Genomic DNA, 21,688 nt, shown 5'->3' on the forward strand with positions numbered 1-21,688 from the left:
AACGATAGTTGGGGAAGCTCCCCCTTGTACAGGAAGGAGGGTTCTTTCTCATCCCAGAGACACAGTGATCCCTTTGGCCTCTTATTATTGCTGCCACCAACCAAGCCTTTTTCAGAGACACTTTCATGTGTATCCAGTTGAGTTCAGTCACTCAGTCATGTCTGACTCTTTGTGACCCCATGAATTGCAGCATGCCAGGCCTCCCTGTCCATCACCAACTCCTGGAGTTCACTCAGACTCACGTCCATCGAGTCAGTGATGCCATCCAGCCATCTCATCCTCTGTCGACCCCTTCTCCTCCTGCCCCCAATCCCTCCCAGCATCAGAGTCTTTTCCAATGAGTCAACTCTTTGCATGAGGTGGCCAAAGTACTGGAGTTTCAGCTTTAGCATCATTCCTTCCAAAGAAATCCCAGGGTTGATCTCTTTCAGAGTGGACTGGTTGGATCTCCTTGCAGTCCAAGGGACTCCCAAGAGTCTTCTCCAACACTGCAGTTCAAAAGCATCAATTCTTTGGCGCTCAGCTTTCTTCACAGTCCAACTCTCACATCCATACATGACCACTGGAAAAACCATAGCCTTGACTAGATGGACCTTAGTCGGCAAAGTAATGTCTCTGCTTTTGAATATGCTATCTACGTTGTTCATAAATTTTTTTCCAAGGAGTAAGTGTCTTTTAATTTCATGGCTGTAGTCACCATCTGCAGTGATTTTGGAGCCCCCTCAAAATAAAGTCTGACACTGTTTCCACTGGTTCCCCATCTATTTCCCATGAAGTGATGGTACCGGATGCCATGATCTTCGTTTTCTGAATGTTCAGCTTTAAGCCAACTTTTTCACTCTCCTCTTTCACTTTCATCAAGAGGCTTTTGAGTTCCTCTTCACTTTCTGCCATAAGGGTGGTGTCATCTGCATATCTGAGGTTACTGATATTTCTCTTGGCAATCTTGATTCCAGCTTGTGTTTCTTCCAGTCCAGCATTTCTTATGATGTACTCTGCATAGAAGTTAAATAAGCAGGGTGACAATATACAGCCTTGACGTACTCCTTTTCCTATTTGGAACCAGTCTGTTGTTCCATGTCCAGTTCTAACTGTTGCTTCCTGACCTGCATATAGGTTTCTCAAGAGGCAGGTCAGGTGGTCTGGTATTCCCATATCTCTCAGAATTTTCCACAGTTTATTGTGATCCATACCGTCAAAGGCTTTGGCATAGTCAAGAAAGCAGAAATAGATGTTTTTCTGGAACTCTCTTGCTTTTTCCATGATCCAGCAGATGTTGGCAATTTGATCTCTGGTTCCTCTGCCTTTTTTAAAACCAGCTTGAACATCAGGAAGTTCACGGTTCACATATTGCTGAAGCCTGGCTTGGAGAATTTTGAGCATTACTTTACTAACATGTGAGATGAGTGCAATTGTTTGGTAGTTTGAGCATTCTTTGGCATTGCCTTTCTTTGGGATTGGAATGAAAACTGACCTTTTCCAGTCCTGTGGCCACTGCTGAGTTTTCCAAATTTGCTGGCATATTGAGTGCAGCACTTTCACAGCATCATCTTTCAGGATTTGAAACAGCTTAACTGGAATTCCATCACCTCCACTAGCTTTGTTCATAGTGCCCATGGAAAAGAAATGCAAAAAAGCAAAAGGGCTGTCTGGGGAGGCCTTACAAATAGCTGTCAAAAGAAGAGACGTGAAAAGCAAAGGAGAAAAGGAAAGATATAAGCATCTGAATGCAGAGTTCCAAAGAATAGCAAGAAGAGATAAGAAAGCCTTCTTCAGCAATCAATGCAAAGAAATAGAGGAAAACAACAGAATGGGAAAGACTAGAGATCTCTTCAAGAAAATTAGAGATACCAAGGGAACATTTCATGCAAAGATGGGCTTGATAAAGGACAGAAATGTTATGGACCTAAGAGAAGCAGAAGATATTAAGAAGAGGTGGCAAGAATACACAGAAGAAGTGTACAAAAAAGATCTTCACGACCTGGATAATCACGATGGTGTGATCACTCACCTAGAGCCAGACATCCTGGGATGTGAAGTCAAGTGGGCCTTAGAAAGCATCACATGTATCCAAGGTAGACCTAAATCCATTCCTTCATTTTCCGTGGTACAACAGAGTCAGGCAAGAATGGCTAGCAGGGCTCTGAGATCACAGAGAGAATTATCCCCAGAGAGCACTGGACCACTTGATCCTTGGGTTTATACAATACTTGCTGCCTAACAGCAGCCTTGGGCTCCTCACAGGCTGTTTCTCAGCTTCCCTCCACTCACATCCTTTTTTTTTTCTTCTTTTTTGGCTTGCACCAATTTTTCCCACCTTCCTGCAAGTATGTTTGTGTGCTGTGCTTAGTTGATCAGTCGTGTCTGACTCTTTGTGACCCCGTGGACTGTAGCCCACCAGGCTCCTCTGTCCATGGGGATTCTCCAGGCAAGAATACTGGGGTGGATAGCCATGCCCTCCTCCAGGGGATCTTCCCAACCCAGGGACTGAATCCAGATCTCCTGTAGGCAGGCAGATTCTTTACCGACCGAGCCACCAGGGAAGCAAGTATGTTTAGATACATCAAAATCTTAGCTAATGGGAGTGAACTCAGAAGAAGATGGGCACACTTTTTCTTGCCCATCTGCACCTTACCTCACAAGACTTGGCTTTCTATACCAGAACCTGCCTCTTCCTTGATGTCTAAAATTGAGAAATATTGAACATTTTAGCAGTGAGAAAGTTTTTCTTTCCCCATGGATTTGAACTTTTTTAATCTAGCCCCAACTAGCGAGCTCTCCTAAACAGTATTGACAGGCCCAACGTTCATACAATGATTTCTGGGCCTTAATTTCTCACAAGAAAAATGCAAAATACTTAGAAAAGTGTAAAGCATTTAGTTAAAGCTTTTTAAAATTTGTATCTACAGCTTTAGGATCGAGTAACCCAAATATAAGCTGGGGCTTTATATGGTCCAGTCTTTGTGGGGAGTTGCATACAAAGTAATAAAGGCTGCTAACGTAAAAATCATTCAAGATCATTCAGCTCTTTAATCTTGATGTTTAGAAGTGCGCAGAGAAAGAAATAGGTTACAATTACAAGGATGCAGCCTGTGGCCATCAAACACGCTCTGGGACTGCCCCTTGGGTTTTGTGTATTCAGACAGCAAGTCCCAGAGTCAAGGTGAAGATGTGTGGTGCTGCTGGAGAAAATAGAAAGCAGGGGCACAGACAGTATAAACCACACAATTTGGACTAAATTAAAAACACACTAATAGCCAACATTTATTCACTGCTTACCAAGTATTAGGTACCTATGCTAAGATCTTTATATACATTATCTTATATAATATTCTTAGCATCACAAAGAGATGATACCATATACATCCCTATACTAGTAATATGGCTGTTTTACAAATAAGAAATTTGAAGCTCAGAGAAGTTAATGTAGTAAGTCAAGGTCACACAGCTTCCTAGTGACACAATTGGAAACTCACAAGGAAAGTATGTATGTTGATTCAAGAATCCAATCACCCAGTTAAGAATCAACTATTATAGCATCAACCAGATGCCAGACTCAAGGGACTGAAGAAAATGTGTCAGAAACGGCGAGCATTGGTTTGTGTACCTCACGATGCAAAACATTCTTGACGATGTCAAGTAAACTGTGAATGTTTGCTTCTTTCATACACATTTTCACATGTTCTTCTGATATTACTGTTATCCTTAAAGTAGCAGTACTCCATGGAATGGCTGGGAAAATATCTTGTGAGTCATGGTGTTTTTCTTGCTTGTTTCATTCATTTTCTCTACAAACATTTAAACATTTATCTATATACTATCTATATATCTATTGTGTTGTGACTACAAATTTCAGCAGATTCCTTGTCACCAAGAATCTAGCAATCCACTGTGGGAGACCAACAGTTACAAGTGTAGTTCTTTATGAGATGGGGAACTTGATCTGCCTGAATGGGTGAAGGAAGGCATCTTGGAGAAAGTGATCCTTGAGATGATCTATGAAAAAGGAGCAGGAATTTTTCAAGTGAATAAGAGGCAGAGAAGAAATAATTCCAGGCACAGAAGCTGAAATTCATCTCATTTTTTCCCCCAAACCCACACTGTTAAATCTCATCATCTCAAAATGCTTGCACGCGTGTGCGTGGTAAGTCACTTCAGTCATGTCTGACTCTATGCGACCCTATGGACTGCAGCCCACCAGACTCCTCTGTCCATGGGATTCTCCACCACTGGAGTGGGTTGCCATGCCCTCCTCCAGGGAATCTTCCTGACCCAGGGGTTGAAAGTGCATCTCTCATATCTCTTACATTGGCAGGCAGGTTCTTTAGCACTGGTACCACCTGGGAAACCCTCAAAATGCCTGGGTATTTGCTAAGTAAGCTTTTTTGCCAGAGGCAGTGATGATTTGTGAAGGACAGGAGAGATTGCTTGGATCTCAGGTGCTTAGCAGTCAGGCAGAGTGTGGCATCCATGATATTTTTCCAGACTTCCAAAACACGTTAGTAATGTCCTCCGCCTTCCCAGCTCCAGCTCCTGCACAGAGGTGGCCTGACTCTCATGTTTCCCTGCCTTGCTTTTGCCTTGGGAATCTAGGGCTCAGTAGTTGCCTTTACATCCCAAATACCATCTTCCGTGGAGCTGCTGTTTTTCCTCATTCCAGCTGACACCCTTCTCAACTTTGGCAGGTGTCCAGGCCTCGCTCTCCCTGCATGGAGAGGTTGAGCATTGCTCTGTAAATTATGCATCAGCCCCCTGATGTTTGGGGAGCCTGTGGACCTGTTTTATCTATGTGGAGATTAATTATTCAGTGAAGGCAGTGTAAATGATTCACAGGTGATGGTGTGAAGCCTGGCTTTGGGGCAGCCTGTCTTGGGAAGGTGTGATTGACTCTGGTATATGGTGAACCCAGCGCCCAGGCGGAGCTGGGTACATTTCTTTAATTTATTTTTTTATTTAAATAATTAAAAAAAATTTTACAATGTTGCATTGGTTTCCGCTATGCAACAATGCAAATCAGCCACAATTACACATACATCCCTTCCCTCCGTAACCTCCATTCCCTTCCTCCATCCCATCCTTCTAGATCATCATGGAACAACAGGTTGGCCTCCCTGTGCTACCCAGCAACTACTAAGAGCTGGGCACATTTTACCTGGTCTTTCAATCCTGTAGATTTCATGACCTATGTGCTTAATTGCTCACTCATATTCAACTCGTTGCAACCCCATGAACTGTAGCCCACCAGGCTCCTCTGGCCATGGGATTCTCCAGGGAAGAACACTGGAGTGGGTTGCCATGCCCTTCTCCAGGGGATCTTCCCTGCCCAGGGATGGAATCCAGATCTCCTGCATTGCAGGTGGATTCTTTAGCAGCTGAGCTACCCGGGAAGCCCAAATGTTCATAATCATTATATTTGAAAATCTATAACCTCACTTGGTGCTGACCTTACCTCTGTAGGGGAGGGGCGTGGGGGTTGAAATAATGTGGTCTAGTGAAATAAGCTGGATCCAGACAGATTTAGGTGTGAGTTCTGTTTTTTTAAACTTTTCTGGACCTCAGCTTTCTTTCATAAATTAAGGGTAATAAAGAATGGCTTTGAACTGTTAGTATCTCCATTTGAATATTTCATGGAAGGTACCTGGCCAAGACGGACTCCTTACTGTCCCACCCTACCCCACCCACTGGAGTGGTACTCCCCATCTTGGGAAATGAGAGCCTCTTTTCTCAGCTACTCAGGACTAAGTTCTAGAAGTCACATATGAGTCTCTCCTCTCCTGCAGCCACCAGAGTTACTCTGCTTGCTAGTCCTTTCTGTTCTGTGTCTCCCATCGATCACCCTCACCAGTAACTCTGCTATTTCCCAGCCAATGCCTCATTCAGCCGTGTTATTGAGAAGCTTGCTCATTCTGTCCCACCCTGCCGTCTTCATCCCCACCCAGCAGTCAGGTAGGTCTTTTAAAACTAAAAGAAGATGCTGCCATTTGTGGTAACATGGATGAACCTATAGGGCATTATGTGAATTAAGCCAGTCACAGAAGGACAAAAGCTGCATGGTTACACTTACATGAGGTATTTAAAACAACAAACTTGTACAAGTGAAGCATAGAAAGGTGGCTGCTGGGGGCTGGGGAAGGGGAGAAGTGGGGAGTTGCTAATGAGCAAGCCGAAATTTTTGGCTGTAAAAGGTGAACAAGTGCTAGAGACATGCTGTACATGGAGCCTTTAGTTAGCCATTCTGTGTGTGCACTTAAAAACCTATCGGGAGGGCACCTCTTATGTTAGACATTCTTACCACATTAAAATCTTACTACTTCCCTGCTGCTGCTAAGTCACTTCAGTCGTGTCCGACTCTGTGCGACCCCATAAACGGCAGCCCACCAGGCTCGCCCATCCCTGGGATTCTCCAGGCAAGAACACTGGAGTGGGTTGCCATTTCCTTCTCCAATGCATCAAAGTGAAAAGTGAAAGTGAAGTCGCTCAGTCGTGCCTGACTCTTAGCGACCTCATGGACTGCAGCCCACCAGGCTCCTCCGTTCATGGATTTTCCAGGCCAGAGTACTGGAGTGGGGTGCCATCGCCTGCTAGTAATTCTCTAATGACTCCCTCTTACTCTTTTCTTTTAAAGAACTTTTTATTTTGTGTTGGGGTATAGCTGACTGACAATGTTGTGACAGTTTTAGGCGAACAGTGAAGGAACTCAGCCATACATACTATATATAATAGATACATACATATATCCAATCTCCTGCAAACTCCATTCCCATTCAGGCTGCCACATAACCTGAGTGGAGTTTCCTGTGCGGTACAGTAGGTCCTTGTTGGGTACCCACTGTAAATACAACGCTGTGTACATGCCCATCCCAAACTCCCTAACTATCCCTTCCCCCATCAACCATAAGTTCGCTCTCTAAGTCTATGAGTCTCTTCCTGTTTTGTAAGTAAGTTTGTAGGTATCATTGCTTTTTAGATCCCACATATAAGGATGTCATACAATATTTCTCCTTCTCTGTCTGACTTACCTCACTTAGTAGGATGCTCTCTTTTTTACCCATGTTGCTGCAAATGGCTGCCCCTTACTCTCAGAAGAAAATCCATTGCTTTTCTATCACCTACAGGCTCTACATGAGTTGACTCAAGCCCACCTTTTCCTCCTTGATACTGCCCAGCCTGGCCTTGGGATTTTGGGACACTCCACATGTGTTCTCACCTGAGGGCTTTGCTCTTACTCTTGCTGCCCCGTCTACCTGAAATTGACCTCCTTTGGCTTGTTTGGCTCCATGTCAACATCCAGATACCTGGTGTTTCCCTAACACCTGGAGGACCAGCCTTTTCTGTCACCGAAGCTGCTGCTTGATTTTCTTCCTGTTGCTCATCCTTACCTTCAGTGATGATGCTGACCACGTGCTGGTTTGCTAACTGTCCTCTCACTGGGCAGGGAGCTCTCTGAGATTGAATCTTTCAGTCCTCACCATGGTGAGGGAGGACTGCCTCCATTTACTTAAGCCACCTTCAAATATAAGACAGTTTGAACTTAAGTTTGAATTTCAGATAGACAGCAAATACCTTTTTAGCATAAAAATAATTGCAGAGGGCATACCTAATGCTGAAAAAAATTATTTTTGCCTTTGCAAATTTTTTGCTAAATATGGTAGCCCCAGTCCCAGAGCTTGTACCAGGGCCGGCACCTCTATTGATTCTTGGTATGTTTTTGTTGAAAAGAAGAAAGAGAGAAAGAAAGAAATGAAAATTATGAAAAAAAAATGTGCAGACTGAATTCCTTGTGTCTTTGCTGTTGTATTCTTAACATCTTTTTTTTTTTTTTTTTCCTGTGCAAGCTCTTCCTTGTAGCTTCTCTAGTTGTGACACCTGGGCTGTCTAGCTGTGCCGCGTAGGCTTAGCTTCCCCATAGCGTGTGAGATCTTAGTTCTCTGGCCAGAGATAGAAACCATATTCCCTGCATTGGAAGGTGGATTCCTAACTGCTGGACCAGGGAAGTCCCTCTTAGTGTTGCATAATGCTCGACCTATGACAGGTGCTGATTAAAAGTGTGCTAACGGAATAAAGAACCACGGGGTTACCCAGGGTGTTTTTTCCCCTCCTTCTGTATCACATTGTTAGTCTCATTCTGTAGCTGGAGAAGCAAGGTGGAGAACAAGAACCAAGTCAAGTAGCTGGCAACAGCTTTAGCCGAATACAGCAGAAAGCGGATGGTGGAAGGTGGCTTAAGTAAATGGAGGCTTATTTGTTTCTTCTGTACAAGAAGCCTATGTAGAGGCAGTCTAGATCTGGTCTGATAGTCTTGAGACCCCGCTTCAATCTGTCTCCTCTACAATCCTCTAGAGAGCATTTCTCTAACTTCAAGTTCAGTGCATAGCTCCAAGATGACTGCTGGAAAAGCCAGTGGATGGACAGCCAGTCACCATGTCCACATTCCAAGAAAGCAGCAAGTATCAGCAGGTGAAGACAAAAGATCGCTCACCCCACCCCCAACCCCCCAGCCCTTTAAGAAACCTTTCTGCAAGTCCCTTACGACACAAACTCTTGCATCTCATTGGCCAGAACTCTGTCTCACGACCACTCCCAAGGGTAAGGAAGCTGGAAATGTTGTCTGGGTCCCACTGGATTCCAATCGGTTACATGTGCTTTGTTAAAAGTGGAGGTTTGTTCTTTATAGAGGGGGGAGAATGATGTTGGAGAGCAAAGAACAACCTCTGCCATAGCCAGAGAGAGGCAGAAAGATCTCCAGTGTATCCTTGGTCTGCTGTACCGTGTGCGGCTCACACCATGTCCTTTTGCTGCTGGGTCTTCTGTTGCATGGACCAGTGAGTGGGTCAGAGTCTGGGGTGTGGACCTCTGTTAATCTGAGACTTTTTCTGTGTTGAAGAGGCTTCTGTGTATTCAAAGACTAGAGAACACTGGGGTCACCCAGAAGCAGTTTATGTCTCTGAAATGAAAATTCAGAGACAAAAGTAGCATAAAATGGTGCTAGGGAGTTAGGTCAAGTGGAGAAACGAGAGATGCTATGTGTCTGATCCATTGTCCCAGGATCCCAGTAGATCTCAACAGGTTGAAGCAGCAGTCTGAATGTAATGAGACAGAAATGAATAAGAACCAAACATGTGCGTGGGTGCATGTGCGCTTCAGTCAAGTCCAACTCTTTGCAACCCTACGGACTGTAGCCCACCAGGCTCCTCTGTCCATGGGCTTCTCCAAGAAAGAATACTGGAGTGGGTTGCCTTGCCCTCCTCCAGAGGACTTTCCCGAGTGAGGGATCAAACCTGCCTCTCTTACGTCTCCTGCATTGGCAGGCGGGTTCTTTACCACTAGTGTCGCCTGGGAAGCCCCAGATAGCCTCCACTTGAGTCCAAAAGAAAACCAACAAGACAGACTGATGTGATTTCATATCAGCAGAATAAAAAATCATTGAGGTACTTTCACTGGCAGCAACTTGAGCCTTGACGGAGCTGGGAGAGATTTGGCCATTCACTGTGGTCAGTAGCAGCACAGAATTGGAGGGCGAGGTGAGGATCATGCTGTTATGTACAGATTAGACTATATCTGTAACCCTGCTTTCAGTTCTGGGCTCTCTAAGGGAGAAAGACAGGCTTGTCTTAAAAGAGGCGGAACTGGGGTGTGTTTGGAAAGCTCCTCTGTCTGTCTCTTTAACATTTTTATCAATCACTTGGGTCATGCCTGCTTATCAAATTTGTGGATTGCTCTAGTCTGACAGAGGCAGTAGATACTGTGACTGACAGGATCAGTCAAGAAGAACAATGGACCAAATTCAGCCCATGGAATTGAAAATAGAAAGCCCTGAATTTTGATCAAGCAATCAACTGGGCAAGACGGGGATGAGGGAGACAGGGCCCACTAAGGTACCATTGTGTCTGTGTGTCCAGGGGCCACTGAATGCTCAGCTCTGCCAAGGACCCTGTGGCCAGTAATGACATTCATGACTTTGCCCTGGGCTGGGGTTTTGACCTTGGCTTTGAGGATTCACATACTCTATGTGTTCCAGAGCCTATTGGGCTTGGAGAGGTGAAGCTATGCTGACACTTATAGGAGGCCAAGGAAGAATAATAATTCGTGCCAAGTGTATTGATTTTCAGTATAAAATATTCTTGTTAAGTAATACATATATATAACTTAAATATTGTATACAGATAGATAGATAGATAGAGGCTTCCCTGATGTCTTAGACAGTAAAGAATCCATCTGCAATGTGGGAGGCCTGGGTTTGATCCCTGGGTTGGGAAGATCCCCCGCAGAAGGGCGTGGCAACCCACTCCAGGATTCTTGCCTGGAGCCCCATGGAGAGAGGAGCCTGGTGGGCTATAATGCAGAGGGTCGCAAAGGGTTGGACACGGTTGAGCAACTAAGCACCCAGCACAGCACAGCACTTATATATACACACACGTTGTTGTCTAGTCACTCGGTTGTGTCTGACTCTGTGATGCTATGGACTGTGGCCTGCTAGGCTACTCAGTCCATGCGATTTTCCAGGCAAGAATATCGGAGCACGTTGCCATTTCCTTCTCTAGGAGATCTTCCCAACCCAGGGATCAGACTCGAGTCTTCTGAATTGGCAGGAGGGTTCTTTACCACTGAGCCACCTGGGAAGCCTGCATATGTACGTGCAATTTTTCTCCCTTTTTAGAAAAATGATATGCGAGACAAATAACACTGCTAAGATTTTTTAAGGGACATGGAATCAAAAAAAAAAAAAAAAAGGACATGGAATCGAAAGGGATATGAGTAGTGTGACTTGAATGCTTGATGACATGGCATTAAAAGAGGCTAATGAACCTCTGTTTCTAATATGAATGTTTCCATGCTGGAAACATAGAGAGACTCTAGGTAGCTCAGGTTACAGGCCCCTTCTGTAGGCCTTGGAAATCATTTTTATCTCTTTAGGATGACTTGGCAGAATTCTGTTCTGCCCTTTTATTGTTGATATATACTGTCGGTCTTAGGAAACAACCTTTTCCCCGCTTTCCTCTAGACTTTAAGGTGCATCAGTTTGCCTCTGCTCTGAGGTCCTGGGGGGATGTGGGTCGAAGGACTGACCGTGAAGAGTTAAGCTCATTAAGCCTTCACTGCTGTCTGGTGGCAGTGGTGAAAGCCACTCAGTCACGTCCTACTCTTTATGACCCCACTTGCTCTAGCCCACCAGGCTCCTCTGTCCATGGGATTCTCCAGGCAGGAACACTGGAGTGGGTTGCCATGCCCTCCTCCACATGATATTCCCAACCCAGGGATCGACTCAGGTCTCCTGCTTTGCAGGCAGATTCTTCACCTTCTGAGCCACCAGGGAAGCCTCTCATTGCTTCTACACCTGGTCATTTCTCTGGAGGAAAAATAAAGTCCTCTTTTCCAAATCTACTGCCCTTTAGGGACAGACTCCCAAACACCCCAATCAGTGCCCTGCACTCTTCCAGCCTCTTGGGCACAGATGTAAACAGTAGGCATCAGCTTTGACTCCTCTCTGTGTTCTCCATTCCCAGTGGATGGCCTGATGTATTCATTCGCTTTTCCCAAGAGATTCCCCCTTTCCTCTTCTGTTTATGGATATTCTTGTCACATCTCCCTTAGCACCTCCCAGTGAGAAACAGAGGGCACACTGACATTAGTGTCATCTGAGAAGAATTTAGTAATGAACTGCTTACAAAGCTGGGAGAGGGTTTAGGGAAACCATGAAGAACAGTCTAGTACTACAGGGCTATGGGGTCTGGTTGCCATTATAAGTCTTAAGGAATGGAGAGAGGAAGAGAATCAGGAGACAGAGGAGGGTGTGTGAAATAGACCTTCCTACAGGATCCCTGGCCTTGGGCAAAACTAGCCTATGGCAACCCCACAGCGATGGTAATAAATGCCACACTCTTCACGGTTTCTCTCTCTTCCTTCTGCTGGTGTGCAACATGGGCCAAACCCAGTTGCAAGTCAGTGGGCAAGGGAGCTCAGTGGTATATGCTGAGGAATTTAACCTCCCAGGGTATAGCAGAGTGGATAAAAGTGGAGAGTGGACTTAGAGGGGCAAATGGAATAATCCAGCAAACCGCTGAAGGCCAGACTTTGTTATCAGTATCCTTATTTTCTCGGTATCTCATCCTGCACATACGAGGTTTGCTACAGTTTAAGTGACTATGACTTTCTTTAAAATCATCTTTGGCTCCTATGTTCCAGGGCTCAACCAGTGCCCAAAAGATGCTCCAGAGGTATTTGTGGGGTGACTAGTGGGTGAATGAATGAATCAATGAGTGAATGAATGAAGTGAGTTCAGTGGGGACTTGCCCTTTTTTGTAGCTTGCTGCTACAGATTCTGCTTTCAGCCTCTCTCCTGTCTTGCTATAGGCTCCTAGGACCAGTCCCTGTTGTTGAATTTCTGTAACACCCTCCTGTACCTGGGACTGGCCGTGTAATACGGCTCTTGGATGCTTTGCTTCATCACTGCAGTGCTGAGTAGCAGCTCCTGCCTCGGGCACAGCCTCTGCTCTGTGTTCAGCAGTCAGTCTCTCTGTGACAGATGCTGAGCTCCTGTCCTCCTGCCAGAAAGGTTCTTCGAGGAAATCTTCTCTTCTGGCTCTAGGCAGGTGAAATTGCTTTCTCCCTGACACACTTCCATTTATATGAACTGTTAAGCAGACATCGATTTCCTCCTCTGTTGTATTCTAGGCTCTTTTCAAGCGGACAAGACATCACTGGGCATAAGGACGAAGAGCTGCAGTCCAGAGGGAGAGAAGACAAGCAATAGATCATTATTAATCAGTGATCAGTGAGGTTGCAGGAAAACAGAACTCTGCAGGAGCACAGATGAGAGGCGTCTCTTCCAACCTGGAGGTTCCAGGAAGTCTTTTTGGAGGGGTTGGCATCTGATTTTGTAGGATGGGAATGAGCTAAGCAATGGAAAGTGAGAAATGTGTTCCAAGTCAAGAGAAGAGGATGATCAAAATGACAGATGCCTGGCATTGCATAGTGTGTGCAGGAAGCATGAACAAATCTGTATGATTAGCGTAAAGCGGAGGCATGGTGGGCTGACTGCAGGTGGTTGGAAGGGCAGGTGGGAGCTAGGATGTGGAATACTTGGCATGCTAGGATTAGCTGTTATCAGGACTGCAACTGCGGTGGGGTTGATGGAGCACGTGCTTCAAATGCCACATTTAAAAAGGCTCCAAAAACTTAGCAGTCAAAAGAAAAATATCAAAATTTGAAATAAAGATGAATCAGTATCACTGACTTTTTCCTTTTGCCTCAGAATCCAATAAGGCTCAGAATGACAGTTACTGATCTTATCTTTATAAGATTGACACGTATTTATCTCCTCAACAAATGTTGCCCAAACAACTGTATATCCACATGCAAAAGAATGAAGTTGGACCCACATATCATATCATACACAAAAATTAGCTGAAAGCACCTGATAGTCCTAAATGTAAGGGCTAAAATATAAAGTCTCCAGAAGAAAACACCAGGCATCAATTTTCATGATCTTTAGACAAGCAGTAATTTCTCCGATATGACACCAAAACCATAAGTGATAAAAGGCTGACACATTGGACTTTTCATCACATTTGAAAACTTTTGTTTTCCTAAGGATACCATTACAAAAATGAAAGGACAGCTCAAAGACACAGACAAAATATTTGCAAACCATGTATTTGTTAAGGCATTTGTATGAGGAATATATAAAGAACACTTCAGTTCATTTCAGTTGTCCAGTTGTGTCTGACTCTGCAACATGGACTGCAGCACACCGGGCTTCCCTGTCCATCACCAACTGCTGGAGCTTGCTCAAACTCATATTCTTCGAGTTGGTGATACCATCCAACCATCTCATCCTCTGTCATCCCCTTCTCCTCCAGCCTTCAACACTTCCCAGCATCAGAGTCTTTTCCAATGAGTCAGTTCTTCGCATCAGGTAGCCAAAGTATTGGAGTTTTCAGCTTCAGCATCAGTCCTTCCAATGAATATTCAGGACTAATTTCCTTTAGAATGGACTGCTTAGATCTCCTTGCTGTCCAAGGGACTCTAAAAACCAACACCACAATTCAAAAGCATCAATTCTTCAGTGCTCAGCTTTCTTTATAGTCCAACTCTCACATCCATACACAACTACTGGAAAAACCATAGCTTTGACTAGATGGATATTTGTCAGCAAAGTAATGTCTCTGCTTTTTAATATGCTGTCTAGGTTGGTCATAACTTTTCTTCCAAGAAGCAAGTGGCTTTTAATTTCATGGCTGTAGTCACAATCTGCATCGATTTTGGAGCCCCCCCCAAAATAAAGTCTCTCACTGTTTCCATTGTTTCCCCATCTACTTGCCATGAAGTGATGGGACCAGATGCCATGAATCTTAGTTTTTTTAATGTTGAGTTTTAAGTCAGCTTTTTCACTCTTCTCTTTTACTCTCATCAAGAGGCTCTTTAGTTCTTCTTCACTTTCTGCCATAAGGGTGGTGTTGTCTACGTGTCTGAGGTTATTGATATTTCTTCCAGCAATCTTGATTCCAGCTTGTGCTTCATCCAGCCTGGCATTTCTCATGATGTACTCTGCATATAAGTTATATAAGCAGGGTGACTTCCCTGGTGGCTCAGAGGTTAAAGTGTCTGCCTGGAATGCAGGAGACCAGGGTTCGATCCCTGGGTCGGGAAGATCCCCTGGAGAAGGAAATGGCAACTCACTCCAGTACTCTTGCCTGGAGAATCCCATGGAGGGAGGAGCCTGGTAGGCTACAGTCCATGGGGTCGCAAAGAGTCAGACACGACTTCACTTTCACTTTCACGTTCAAGCAGGGTGACAGTATGCAACCTTGATATACTCCTTTCTCTATTTGGAACCAGTGTGTTGTTCCATGTCCAGTTCTAACTGTTGCTTCTTGACCTGCATACAGATTTCTCAGGAGGCAGGTCAGATAGTCTGGTCTTCCTATCTCTTTAAGAATTTGCCACAGTTTGTTGTTATCCATACAGTCAAAGGCTTTGGAATAGTAAAAAAAAGAAGAAGTAGGTGTTTTTCTGGAACTCTTGCTTTTTTGATGATCCGATGACTGTTGGCAATTTGATCTCTGGTTCCTCTGCCTTTTCTAAATCCAGATTGAACATCTGGAAGCTCATGGTTCATGTACTATTGAAGCCTGGCTTGGAGAATTTTGAGCATTACTTTGCTAGCATGTGAGATGAGTGAAATTGTGTGGTAGTTTGAGCATCCTTCGGCATTGCCTTTCTTTGGGACTGGAATGAAAACTGACCTTTTCCAGTCCTGTAGCCACTGCTGAGTTTTCCAGATTTGTTAAGAACACTTAACAACTCAAAAATAAAAGGACAAATATCCAATTAAAAACTGGGCAAAGGATTTGAGAAGACATTTCTTCAAAGAAGATATATGAATGGCTAAGAAACATATGAAAAGATGCTCAATGTCCTTAGTCATTAGAGAAATGGAAATCAAAGCTGCAATCGATAATATTTCACATTCAGTAGAAAGAGTATGACAAAAAAGACCAAGTACGACAAATATTGATAGGGATAAGGAAAAATGGAAACTCTCCTACATGGCTCATGGTGATGTGAAATATTGTGCATCAGCTTTGGAAAACAGCTTGGTAGTTCCTCAAAAAGTCAAACAGAAAGGTGTCATATGACTTTGCAATTCCATTCCTAGGTATTCACCCAAGAGAAATGAAAACATGTTCAAACAAAACTTGTACATGAATGTTGATAGCAGTGTTATTCATAGTAACCAAAACAGAAACAGCCCAAATATCCACCCATTTTGTTGAATGGATCAACAATTGTGGCATATTCATGCAATGGAATAATATTTCATCATTAAGAAGGAACGAAACACTGATGTGCGCGTGCGCAAGCGTATGCGCGCGTATGTGTGTGTGTTTGCGTTAGTCGCTCAGTCGTAGCCGTCTCTTTTTTGACCCCATGGACTGTAGCCCACCAGTCTCCTCTGTCTGTGGGATTTCCCAGACAAGAATAATGGAGTGAGTCGCCATTCCTTTCTTTCTCCAGGAGATCTTCCTGATCCAGGGATTGAACCCGGGTCGCATGCATTGCAGGTAGATTCTTTGCCGTCTGAGCCACCAGAGAAGCCCCATCAATACATATTGAAACACAGATAACCATTGAAAGCATAAGCTAAGTGAAAGAAGCCAGCCACCAAAGACTGCATATTACATGATTCCACTGCTATGAAATGTCCGGGATAGGGAACTGTGTGCTGTGCTTAGTCGCTCATTTGTGTCCGATTCTTTTTGACTCCATGGGCTGTAGCCTGCCAGCCTCCTGTGTCCATGGGGATTCTCCAAGGGAACTGCTGCTGCTACTGCTGCTAAGTCGCTTCAGTCGTGTCCGACTCTGTGTGACCCCAAAGACGGCAGCCCACCAGGCTCCCCTCCCTGGGATTCTCCAGGCAAGAACACTGGAGTGGGTTGCCGTTTCCTTCTCCAATGCATGAAAGTGAAAAGTGAAAGTGAAGTCGCTCAGTCGGGTCCGACTCATAGCGACCCCATGGGCTGCAGCCCACCAGGGAACGACAGAGAGATAAAATGAGGGCTTGAGGGAGCAGCATGGGGAAGGCGATGGCACCCCACTCCAGTGCTCGTGCCTGGAAAATCCCAGGGACGGGGGAGCCTGGTGGGCTGCAGCCCATGGGGTCGCGAAGAGTCAGACACCACTGAGTGACTTCACTTTCACTTTTCACTTTGATGCATTGGAGAAGGAAATGGCAACCTACTCCAGTGTTCTTGCCTGGAGAATCCCAGGGACGGGGGAGCCTGGTGGGCTGCCGTCTTTGGGGTCGCACAGAGTCGGACACGACTGAAGTGACATAGCAGCAGCGGCAGAGAGAGTAGCAAGAGTGCTGGGGAGTGACTGTTAACAAGGTTATTTTTGGTGTGATCAAACTGTTATAAAATTAGTTATAAATCAACTCTACTCCAATAGAAATTGAAATAAAACCTGTTAAAAATTAGAATACGGTAATGGTTGCACAATTTTGTAAACATACCAAACCACTGAACCTCACACTTCAAAGAGATGAACTTTTGGTATGTAAATTACATCCAAATAAAGTTGAAGCATTATTCACCTTGATTCCTGAGTGTTTTAGCACCTCCTTAAATCTTGTCCCTGGGGAAAGTGCCTTACTTGTCACAACTCCAGTGCAGGCCCATGGAGTCAGATTTCATCGCGTGTTCTATAGGAAAGCTTTGAAAGGTTTAAAGCAGCGAATGGTCTGGTTTGTTTGCTGGTCATGTGGCTTTGCAGTGTGGGAGTGGGGGTGGCTAGAAATGGACAATGCCAGAGGCAGGAACCCACCTGGGAGGTGGCTATGACAGCTTCTCTCCTGATGCATGAACATGGCACCAAGAATGTGTGTGGAGAGCTGGTTAGGAGGGAAAATTGATGAGCTTGACTGGGGAAGGAGAGGCCTAAAATGCCTCTCAGGCTTTCAAGTCAATGTAAGTGCTACTGACTAGCTTTGCACTTGGTGAAGCCTGGACTGCTCTTGAAGTAATCAGGGGATTATAAACCACCAGATCATTGGGCTGTTGCAGTATCTCCTCGCTGAAACCTTGACGGCAGTCCACTGCTCTTAGAATAAGCCCCAGCTCCCCTGCCATGGCCTCCCAGACCCTAAATGGGACCTCTGCCCACGTGTCCAGCTCCATCCCATTCATTCTCCCTCCCCCTTACCCAGCTCAGCCACTAAGGCCTCTGTTTTGCTCCGAATATGCCAAGGTAGGAAGGATTACTTCTAGGACTTAGTATTCAGTTCTTCTGCCTGGAATCTTCCCCCAGCTCTTTTTATGACTGACACAATTTGCAGTGTTTTCCTGAATTATCATGTTTTCATGAAGCCTCTCAAAGGGCCTTCTCTGCTTACCTTTTACATCAACATTCAGTGTGTTAATTTCCGACAGTCACTGTAACAGATCTCTACAAACTTGCTGAAAACAACAGGAACTTATCTTACAGTTCTGTAGGTTAGAAGTCCAACGTGAGTCTCATTGGGCTACAGTCAAGGTGTTGGCAGGACTGTGTTTCTTTTTCTGAGGAAAAATCCATTTCCTTGCCATTTCTAGCTGCCACAGCTCACTCATGACTCCTTTCTCCCATCTTCAAAGCCAGCAGCACTGCTTTTCCGGTCATTCTTCAGTTCAGTTCAGTCGTTCAGTTGTGTCTGACTCTTTGTGACCCCATGGACTGCAGCATGCCAGGCCTCCCTGTCCATCACCAACTCCCGGAGTTTACCCAAACTCATGTCCATCGAGTCAGTGATGCCATCCAACCATCTCACCCTTTGTCGTCCCGTTCTCCTCCCATCTTCAATCTTTCCCAGCATCAGGGTCTTTTCCAATGAGTCAGTTCTTCGCATCAGGTGGCCAAAGTATTGGAGTTTCAGCTTCAGCATCAGTCTTTCCAAAGGCCATTCTTAGATATTCACATTTTCCCAGACTCTACTCTTCTGCCTCCCTCCTCTACTTTTGAGGATCCCTGTGATTATCCTGGGCCCACCCAGACATCCCAGGTTAATTTATCTTAAGGTCAGCTGATTAGCAACCTTAATTCCATCTTCAGCCCTATTTCTCTTTTACCATGTAACCTAGCATATTTGAAAGTTTTGAGATTAGGATGTAGATAGAAGGTCAAGGGGAACCTGTAACCTGTTGACATAGGTAAAATCTCAAGAGTGGATCAGAGTGTGGAAAAGAATTGTTCTCAAACACATCAGTCCATCAGAAGCTGTTTATCTGTTCACATATTCAACAGTGTGTTTTAAGCACCTCCTTTTAAGTACCAGGGTGAGAGATGAGTGCAATTGTGTGGTAGTTTGAACATTCTTTGGCATTGCTCTTCTTTGAGACTAAAATGAAAACTGACTTTTTCCAGTCCTGTGGCTTAAGTAAATGCTCAAAATTCTCCAAGCCTGGCTTCAACAGTACATGAACCATGAGCTTCCAGATGTTCAAAGTGGATTTAGAAAAGGCAGAGGAACCAGAGATCAAATTACTACCATCCGTTGGATCATAGAAAAAGCAAGAGAATTCCAGAAAAACATCTGCTTCTGCCTTATTGATTACGACAAAGACTTTGACTGTGTAGATCACAGAAACTGTGGAAAATTCTTCAAAAGATGTGAATACCAGACCACCTGACCTGCCTCCTGAGAAATCTGTATGCAGGTGAAGAAGCAACAGTTAGAACTGGACATGGAACAACACATTGGTTCCAAATTGGGAAAGGAGTTCGACAAGGTTGTATATTTTCACCATGTTTGTTTAACTTATATGCAGAGTACATCAAGTGAAACGCCGGGCTGGAAGAAGCACAAGCTGGAATCAAGATTTCTGAAAGAAATATCAATAACCTCAGATATGCAGATGACACCACTCTTATGGAAGAAAGTGAAGACAAACTAAAGAATCTCTTGATGAAAGTGGAAGAAGAGAGTGAAAAAGTTGGCCTAAAACTCAACATTCAGAAAACTAAGATCATGGCATCTGGTCCCATCACTTCATGGCAAATAGATGGGGAAACAATGGAAACAGTAAAAGACTTTAATTTTTCGGGCTCCAAATCACTGTAGATTGTGACTGCAGCCATGAAATTAAAAGACCCTTGCTTCTTGGAAGAAAAGTTATGATCAACCTAGACAGCATATTAAAAAACAGAGACATTACTTTGCCAACGAAGATCCATCTAGTCAAAGCTATGGTTTTTCCAGTAGTCATGTATGGATGTGAGAGGTGAACTGTATAAAAAAGGTGAGAGCTGAAGAACTGATGCTTTTGAGCTGTGGTGTTGGAGAAGACTCTTGAGAGTCCCTTGGACTGCAAGGAGATCCAACCAGTCCATCCTAAAGGAAACCTGTCCTGAATATTCATTGGAAGGACTGATGCTGAAGCTGAAACTCCAATACTTTGGCCATCTGATGCGAAGAATTGACTCATTGGAAAAGACTCTGATACTAGAAAAGATTGCAGGCAGGAGAAGGGGACAACAGAGGATGAGATAGTTGAATGGCATCACTGACTTGATGGACATGAGTCTGAACAAGCCCTGGGAGTTGGTGATGGACAGGGAACCCTGGCGTGCTGCAGTCCATGGGGGCCAACACAGAACGACTGAAGTGAACTTTAAGAACCAGATGCTATTCCTTTGGGATATATTAGACAGAGTAAAGATGATAGCCTCCCAGACCTCACATCTTTTAAAAAAATTCAGCAACTTGTTTTTGGCTGTGCTGGATCTTCGTTGCTGTGAGGGCTTTTCCCTAGTTGTGGTGAGCAGGGGCTACTCTCTAGTTTCAATGTGTGGGCTGCTCATTGCGGTGGCTTCTCTTATTGTGCAGCAGGGATTCTAGGATGCTTGAGCTTCGGTAGTTGTGGCTCCTGGGCTTTAGAGCACAGGCTCAATAGTTGTAGCCCCCGGGCTTAGTTGCTTGGCAGCATTTGGGATCTTCCGAATCAGGGATCAAACCCATGTCTCCCATGTTTTCAGGCAGATTCTTTACCATTGAGCTACCAGGGAAAGTCTCAGACCTTATATCCTTTGTAGAGGTTTATATAGATGCCCAGGTCCCCATCAGTCACTCTGGAGGCCTAGCCACTTTGATGAAGATGACACATCATGAGATGGCAGGTTCAGTTCAGTTCAGTTCAGTTGCTCAGTCGTGTCCAACTCTCTGCGACCCCATGAATCGCAGCACACCAGGCCTCTCTGTCCATCACCATCTCTCGGAGTTCACTCAGACTCATGTCCATTGAGTCAGTGATGCCATCCAGCCATCTCATCCTGGGTCGTCCCCTTCTCCTCCTGCCCCCATTCCCTCCCAGCATCAGAGTCTTTTCCAATGAGTCAAGATGGCAGGTTAGAATCATTTAAATCTATTTTCCCTACATTTTGACCATCATTCCAGAGGAAGAGTTTTTTTGGAACTATGTTTCTAAAACCATCTGTGGTGAAGGACAAATTGTTTTTTTAATTTCTCATCCATTTGTGATACTTTTGGAAAATACAGAAAGTATAAAAATAATTTCTAGAAAAAGAAAAGTTTGCTTCATTGTCATGATGGTGTCAAATGCCTGTAAATGTTCCTAAACACTCTCGATTTCTACACGAACGGTATCATAAGCAGACAACAAGCATTTCTCAGAACAGCCCCAGACCTGTGTGTCTGACTTAGTCTCCATTTCTCATCTATAAAATGAGAAACATATATGGTGAGTCACTATGAGGATTCAACCGCATAATGTAAATCACCAAAGTCCCGGTCTGGCTTAACGAGTAATAGTTACTAATTCTCATAGCTATTATGCCTTTTGGGCTTCCCAACTGGCTCAATTGTGAAGAATCCGCCTGTCAATGAAGAAGCATGAGATGTGGGTTCAATCCCTGGGTTGGGAAGATCCCCTGGAGGATGAAGTAGCAACCCACTCTATCTTCTTGCCTGGGAAATCCCACGGACAGAGAAGCCTGGCAGTCTACAGTCCATGGGGTCTGTCTGACATGACTCAGCAATTGAACAACAGCAATGTTATGCCTTGACATTTCTTAACAATACTATAGTATTCAATTTTTGGTGTCATAAAAATCAAATTAGGATCCTTCGCTTCTTCAGCAGAAAGCCACATCTTGCTGGCTCATCATAAAACCGATGTAGAATTCCAATATCTAT

The sequence above is a fragment of the Budorcas taxicolor genome, chromosome 6 (assembly GCF_023091745.1).
Source record: "Budorcas taxicolor isolate Tak-1 chromosome 6, Takin1.1, whole genome shotgun sequence".
Lineage (NCBI taxonomy): Eukaryota > Metazoa > Chordata > Mammalia > Artiodactyla > Bovidae > Budorcas > Budorcas taxicolor.